Raw genomic sequence first — 8,036 nt, forward strand, 5'->3', positions numbered from 1 at the left:
GTCTGCAGGTGGTCAGCATTGCCCAGTGCTCCCCAGGGTCTGCAGTGACTGAGATGCCAATCACCCACCTGATCACATGTCCGTTGTTCCCCTTGCTCTCCCACATGGTGGGTTTGGGGCCGGGCTCAGCTCTGAGGTGTCCCCCAGGGAAAGCTCTGGGAGGGGAGGGGCAGCAGGAGATACGGGAATCTGGCACTGGGGGTATTGGAGAATGGATTGTGTTGGTGTCCTAGGGTGACTGTTATCCCCATTCGTGTGTGTGTAATTTATGCTGGATATTATGTTCTGTGCCTTTAAGACTGGCAGAGTGAGAGTTTTGTTTTGGGCCTCTTATCAGCCACTCGGCGGGACATCCAGATAGCATCAGGACTTAGTGCTGCTTTTTTTGCTTTTTGCCTTTGCTCTTGCTTCTGCTTCGCTTCTGCTTTGCTTGCTCTTGCTTTTTTTTTCCCCACTTCTCATTAGTTACTTTAGCTAGACAGTCCAAATTTCTTTCTGGACTGTTCCCCCCTGTTTGGACCTGCTGACTGCTCTGGACTGGGATTTGGAACAGGGAGAGAGAGTTTACACCTTGTGGCTGCAGCAGCTGCCCCAGCGCTGGCGGGACTGATAACAGCAAACCACCCCCAGGAGAGACTTTCTGAATTTGTCATCTCTTTCAGAGCAGTGGAAGAGTGGTGTCATCCGGTATTGTTCATTGTGTGTGCTGGGGCGTGCTGTGCTTGTCAAATAAACAAGTTCTTTCCACCTCTCTCCGAGGAATTCTTCCCGAACCGATTGGGAGAGAGGCCATGTGGGTTTGTTTTTGGAGAAGCCCTTTTTGGGGATTCTCTCCCAAATTTGCCCTAAACCAGGACAAATTTTGGTGCCCAGAGTGTGGGGCTCGAGAGAGAGTGGAAAAACCCTGTTTTGAGTGCATTTTGGTTACCATTATTCTGTTTCAGTATAAAGCAGTTAATAGCCATGCTTTTTGAATTCATAATGTCTATTGGGGTGAAGGCTTGCATGCATTTCTGGTCCCTAGGGTTTTTTGAGATCTTAATACCTCTATGGTCCCTTGGTTTATTTTCTTATCCAGAAATAGCTCTTGTAGTGTCCCTAATACATAGCTTTTACAGCAGAGGGGCAGGGAGACAAAGCAGCCAAGCTAGATAGTGAGCCTGAGCCTAAGCCAGCAGCTAAACCAATGGCTGTTGCTACCAGCACTAGAAGTGGGAAATGCATGGACAAGACCAATCAACCTGTGGATGATGATGATGATGATGATGCAGGAGAAGGACCCTCAGCGCCTCTTGATGTAAAATCAGGAGTCAAAGCAGCAGGTGCCAGATCAGAAGCCAATATGGAGTCCTTTTCCCTGAAGGACCTCAGTGGCCTAAGGAAGGATTACACCCAGCAACCTGATGAATCCATAATTAGTTGGTTAGTCCGTCTCTGGGATGCTGCAGGCGAGGCCAAAATTCTGGATGGCACTGAATCCAGGCATTTGGGATCCCTGTCACATGATCCTGTCATTGACCATGGAATGATGAGGGGGGTTAATCCACTCAGCCTCTGTGCACGGGTCTTGGGAAGTGTAGCACAAAGATACCTGTGTGCAGGTGATCTCTATATGCAGCAAACACAGTGGAAGACCATAGAGCAAGGGATCCAACGCCTGAGGGAAATGGCAGTGGCAGAGATTATCTTCTCAGATGATGTAAACACTGTAAATCCAGACTTGGTACCATGCACATCTGTAATGTGGAGAAAACTTGTACAACTCGGGCCACATGAATATGCTTCTGCCTTAGCCATAATGAAGCGGGATGAGAGGGATGAGACCGTGCTGGATATGGCGAAGAAGCTCCGAGCATATGCAGACGCTGTGCATGGCCCAACACGTGCCAGGATCACAGCAGTGGAAACACGTCTGCAGAAATTAGAGGATAAGATACAGGAGAATCACAAGAAGCTCAGAGAGGCGATTAAGGAAGACCTTCTCCAAATCTCAGCAGTACAGATCAGAGGTTCTGGTACCCAAAACAGACGTTCCCCAGATGGAGAGAGAACGTACACCCCATGAGCTGAGCTGTGGTTCTTCCTGCGTGATTGTGAAGAAAACATGAGGAGATGGGATGGAAAACCTACTGCTGCACTGGCACAACGGGTGCGTGAACTGAGGACTCAGAGAAGAAATTCCAAAAGAGAAGCAGCTCCAGTGGCCAGTAACTGAACTGTCATATAGGATGATAATGACAATATTTTTGATGCCCTTGAAAGAACCTCCAAGACATATGCCCACTGAAAGAAAGATAAGCCTGGTTATAGGCTTAGAGGGGCCCTGCCTCTAGCCAGGTAGAGGCTAGGGAAAATCGTGTTTTTTAGACTGTGTGGATCCGTTGGCCTGGCACATCTGAACCACAAGAATACAAAGCTTTAGTCAACACTGGTGCGCAGTGCACATTAATCCCATTGAGACATGTAAAGACAGAATCTGTTTCTATTGCTAGTGTGACAGGGGGGGATCCCAGGATTTCACTATGGTAGAAGCTTAAGTGAGCCTGACTGGAAATGAGTAGAAGAATCCCCCTATTGTGACTGGCCCAGAGACCCCATGCATTTTAAGCATAGACTTCCTCTGAAGTGGGTATTTCAAAGACCCAGAGACTCAGATAAGCATTTAAAATAGCTGCTGTAGAGACAGAAGGCATCAAGCAATTGAGCACCTTGCCTGGACTGTCAGAAAACCCATCTGCAGTAGGACTCCTGAAAGTAGAAAAGCAACGAGTACCGATTGCCACCTTGGCAGGGCACCATCAGCAGTATCGGACGAATTGAGATGCCGTGATCCCCATCCACAAAATGATCCATGAGCTGGAGAGACAAGGGGTGGTCAGCAACACCCACTCACCCTTCAACAGCCCCATTTGGCCTGTGCGTAAATCTGAAGGAGAATGGAGATTGACTGTGGACTACCAGGCATTGAATGAAGTGACTCCACCGCTGAGCGCTGCTGTGCCGGACGTGCTGGAACTCCAGTACGAGCTGGATCCAAGGCAGCAAAGTGGTACACCACTGCTGACATTGCTAACGCGTTTTTCTCCATTCCTCTGGCAGCAGAATGCAGGCCTCAGTTTGCTTTCACCTGGAGGGGAGTGCAACACACCTGGAACCGACTGCCCCAGGGGTGGAAACACAGTCCCACCATCTGCCATGGACTGATCCAGACTGCACTGGAAAAGAGTCAGGCTCCAGAACATCTGCAATACATTGATGACATCATTGTGTAGAAGAAGACGGCAGCAGAAGTGTTTGAGAAAAGAAAGAAAATTATCCAGATTCTCCTGAAAGCCAGCTTCGCCATCAAGAAGAGCAAAGTCAAAAAACCTGCTCCAGAGATCCAGTTTCTGAGAGTGAAGTAGCAAGACAGACAGCATCAGATTCTCACTGATGTGATCAACAAGATCACAGGTATATCTCCACCATCCAGCAAGAAAGAAACACAAGCTTTCCTAAGTGCCATAGGCTTTTGGAGAATGCACATTCCTGAGTACAGTCAGATTGTGAGCCCTTTCCACCTGGTCACCCGTAAGAAGAACATTTTGCTGGGCCCTGAGCAGCAACAAGCCTTCACCCAGATCAAGCAGGAGATCGCTCATGAGGTTGCCCTTGGCCCGGTCAAGATGAGACCAGAAATAAAGAACGTGCTCTGCTCTGCAGCCAAGAACCACAGTTTGTCCAGGAGCCTTTAGCAGAAAGTGCCTGAAGAGACTCGAAGCCGACCACTAAAATTTTAGAGTCGAAGCTACAGTGGGTCTGAAGCCAACTATACCCCAACAGAGAAAGAAATTTTAGCAGCCTATGAAAGAGTCCAAGCTGCCTCAGAAGTAATAAGCACTGAAGCACAACTCCTCCTGGCACCCCGACTACCAGTACTAGAGTAGATGCTCAAAGCAAAAGTTCCCTCTACTAACCATGCCACCAGTGCTACATGGAGCAAATGGATTGCTCTGATCACACAGCGCGCCCATATTAGAAAACTGAATCACCCTGAGATTCTAGAAATAATTAAAAAACTAGCCAGAAAGTAAAAACTATAGTCTTGCTGATGAAGAAGAACAAGAAGTAACACGTGCTGAAGAAGCTCCACCATACAATCAACTGCCAGCAGAAGAAACACACTGTGCTCTGTGCACTGATGGTTCTTGTTGCATTTGTAAGAATATAACAAAAGAGGAAAGCAGCCGTACAGAGCCCCACACAACAGGCTGCAGAGGCCACTGAAAAAGAAAGTAGATCGAGCCAACTTGCTGAACTGAAAGCTGTTCAACTGGCCCTAGGTATTGCTGAGAGAGAGAAGTAGCCAAAGCTCTACCTCTGCACTGATTCATAGATAGTAGCCAATGCTCTGTGAAGATAGTTAGAGAGGTGGAAAGAAGCTAACTAGCAACATAGAAGAAAACCAATTTGAGCTGCTGATGAGTAGAAAGACATTGCTACCAGAGTAAAGAAGCTACCTGTGAAGGTCTGCCATGTGGATGCCCATGTCCCCAAGAGCAGAGCCAATGAGGAGCACCAACACAAAGAGCAGGTAGACCAGGCTGCAAAGATAAGTGTCCAAGACAGACCTGGATGGCAAACACAAGGGAGAGTTATTCCTTGCTCGATGAGCCCATGATGCCTCAGGCCCTCAGAGTAGAGATGCCACATATAAGTGGGCACGAGACCGAGGGGTGGATCTAACCATGGACAGTATTTCTCAGGTTATCCATGACTGTGAGATGTGTGCTGCCATCCAGCCAGCCAAGTGAGTGATGCCCCTGTGGTATGGTGGGCAGTGGTCCAAGTACAGGTATGGGGAGGCCTGGCAGATTGACTACATCACACTGCCCCAGACACACCAAGGCAAGCACCACGTGCTGACCATGGCAGAAGCCACCACGGGATGGCTGGAAACCTACCCTGTGTCTCATGGCACTGCCTGTAACACCATCCTGGGCCTGGAAAAGCAGGTCCTGTGGAGACATGGTACCCCTGAAAAGATTGAGTCAGACCACAAGACTCATTTCAAGAACGGCCTTATCAACACCTGAGCTAAAGAACACAGCATTGAGTGAGTGTACCATATCCCCTACCATGCAGCAGCTGCAAGCAAAGTACAGAAGTACAACAGACTGTTAAAAACCACCTCGAAAGCATTAGGTAGAAGATCTTTCAAAAACTGAGAGCAGCATCTGGCTAAGGCCACCTGGTTAGTTAACACCCAAGGCTCTACTAACCGAGTAAGCCCTGCCCAATCTGAGCCTTTGCATAGAATAAATAGAGACAAAGTCCCAGTGGGACATGTCAGAAGCTTGTTAGAGAAGAGAGTTTAGATTAATTTTGCCTAGAATACAGACAAACTCATTTGTAAGGTGGTTTTTGCTCAAAGACCAGGTTGCACATAGTAAATAATGCAAAGAGAAGAACACAATGTGTACCTCAGAGAGGTCTGATTGTTGGGTGAGACCTATGTGTAAATATCACTGTTTGCTAAACATTACTGCCATTGTCTGTGTGTAGCTGTATATTAGATGTCTGATGTATGTGTCTGTAGAGTTAGAATTTATATTAGTTTTAGTAGAAAGCTGACAATATGGGGATAAGGAGTAGAATGTCCTAGGCTGACCATGTGATGCTTTTATCCCCATTTGTCTGTTCTGTTTCTGCTGAATAATAAGTTTTGCACCTTTAAGACTTGTTTCAGGGAGTGAAGGGGGAGAGAAGAAGCAGCAGTTTGTTTTCAGACACTGCACTCACTCCTCCACATTGCTGCTCCTGGACTGTGTTGTCTGCAGACAGACAGACAGACAGCGGGACAGAGCTCTCCTTTGTTTTAGTTAGTTTAGCTAGCTGGGGAAAAGAAGTTCCCTGGACTGGTTTTTTTCCCTTTTCTTTGGCCCTGTTCAAACCTGCTCTGGCCTGAACACCAGCAGAGCACCGGCAGCTCCACCTGTGGCCACCGGGCCGGGCCTGGCCCGCGGCATTTCCAGCACCGGAGGGGCTGAGCAGAGACTGAGTGAGCTGAACTGCAACCCAGGGGGGACTTTGTGAGTTTGGCATCTCTTTTGGAGCAGCAAAGAGTTTCATTGTTTAACACTGTTTAAGTTTTATGGTTTAATGGACAGTTTTTTTCCACTTTTCTCCAAGGAGGTATTTTCTCCCAGACCGGTTGGGGGGAGGGGGGATTGAATCTGCTTTCCTAGAGGAGCCCTTTGAGGGGTTCTCTCCCAAACTTGCCCTGAACCAGGACAGAGACAGTCTCCGGAATTTTGGGGGTTTTATTGGGATATTTGTGATTTTTTATTGGATTTTTGGGAGCATTATTAGGATTCTTTGCAAGTCCAGGAATTTTGAGGAATTTTTTTTTGTTCTTTGGTGGGATTTGCGGGTGGTTTTGTGGGGTTATTTTGGGTGCTGCCAAGATTTCTTTGGGTCTTGGGGGGATTTTGTAGGAGTTTTTGTTGTTTTGGGCATATTTTTGGGAGGATTGGTGGGGTTTAATTGGGATTTTTGGGGGGGTTTGGGATTTCAATTAATTTTGTGGGCTTTTATTGGCATTCTAGGGTCTTCGAATGTGATTCTGTGAGATTTAATTTGGATTTTGTGGGTTTTATTGGGATTTTCTTGGCTTTTAAGGAGATTCTGGTGGCTCTCAGCCCTTCCCACAACTGGGGACAATCCCAAAGCCCCCTCAGACCACTCAAGGTCCCCCATAATTACAATAAGATATTCCAAAACCCCAGAGAATCCCACAAAACACCAGTGAAACCCACGCAAATTAAAAAATACTCCCAAAAACTTCAATAAATGCCCCAAAACAACCAACCCCCACAAAACCCCAATAAAATGCCCCAAATTCCAAAACCCACCAAATCCACAACCACCCCAAAACTCAGTAATTGTCTCCAAAAACCCCAATAATTCCCGCTAAACTCCCAATAAAATTCCCCAAAGCCCAAAAAAGCCACACCCAAATCCCTCCAAAACCCTCCCAAAATGCCCAAAAAAGCCCCCCAAATCCCCCCAGATTCACTGGGGCCATCCTGGATCAGGGGGCACCAGCCGGTGGAACAGGAGCCACTTCAGGGGCCTTGGAGCTTTTCGGGGAGGGGGCACCATGGGAGACCCCCAAAAACCTGAAGGGGGAACCCCTGCTGTGCTCCCTCCCCCAGAAAGCCCCAGACCCTGGTTCAGGGTGGGCCTGGGACCCCCCGGGACCCCCAAGTCTCCACCAGGACCCCTCCAGGAACCCCAAACCCCCCAGAGTCCCCCAGGGTTTGCCCAGAATCCCCTGAGAGCCCCCAGACCCCAATCGGGCCCAGCCCACGATGTCCCTTGAGACCCCCCAGACCCTTCCCCAAAACCCCACCCAGGACCCTGCCAGGACCTCTCCCCAAACCCCCCGAGACCCTCTCCCAACACCCTTCCAGACTCCCACCCCAGACCGTCCCCAAAACCTCCAAAGCCCTCCCAGGACACCCTCAGGACCTCCCAGAGCCCTCCCCAAACTCTCCCAGGACCATCCCAACACCCCCAGACCCTCCCAAGACTTTCCTACGGCCCCTCCCCATCCCCGACCCCCTCCCCCCCCCGAGACCCCTGTTAGGACCCATCCGCACCCCCCAGGTCCCCCCACAATGCCCCAGGACCCTCCCCAGACCCCCCAGGACCCTCCAGCACCTGTCCCGAGCCCGGCGGGTCCCGGCGGCGGCGGGGAACGGGGCGCCGCTTCCGGCTCGCCTCTGATTGGCCGGGGCGGGGCCGGGAAGGCGGGCTTTGCTGAGGGGAGCCGCGCTGTGAATGGTTGGTAGGGGACGTGCAGCGCGGTCATTGGCGAGTTCGGCGGTGCGCGCCGCTATTGGCTGGGAGCCCGCGCATGCGGCGGAGGCGGGAAATTGTGAGGGGAGAGCGGCGGAGGAGAAGCTGAGGTGGGGCCGGGGGGAAGCTGGGGGGGAGAGGGAGGGGGCTTTGGGGCGGCTGTGAGGCGGGTTTGAGAAACGGGGGATTTTTGG

General features: G+C 50.0%; 1 long non-coding RNA gene across 4 annotated transcripts; it reads right to left on the reverse strand.

The window, feature by feature from the left end:
• Window positions 1-1,048: 1,048 nt before the first annotated feature.
• LOC108964159 (uncharacterized) lies at window positions 1,049-7,765 on the reverse strand. Of its 4 annotated transcripts, none has more exons than XR_007780658.1 (3): window positions 7,705-7,765; window positions 4,500-4,610; window positions 1,049-3,127 (listed from the first exon to the last, which is right to left on the reverse strand). It is a non-coding gene; the product is annotated as an uncharacterized LOC108964159 (long non-coding RNA). The 4 variants fall into 4 exon arrangements; XR_007780659.1 differs by having other exon boundaries at window positions 1,049-3,210; XR_007780657.1 differs by having other exon boundaries at window positions 1,049-1,912; window positions 2,709-4,610.
• Window positions 7,766-8,036: the final 271 nt, after the last annotated feature.

Source organism: Serinus canaria, unplaced genomic scaffold, assembly GCF_022539315.1.
Source record: "Serinus canaria isolate serCan28SL12 unplaced genomic scaffold, serCan2020 HiC_scaffold_253, whole genome shotgun sequence".
NCBI lineage: Eukaryota > Metazoa > Chordata > Aves > Passeriformes > Fringillidae > Serinus > Serinus canaria.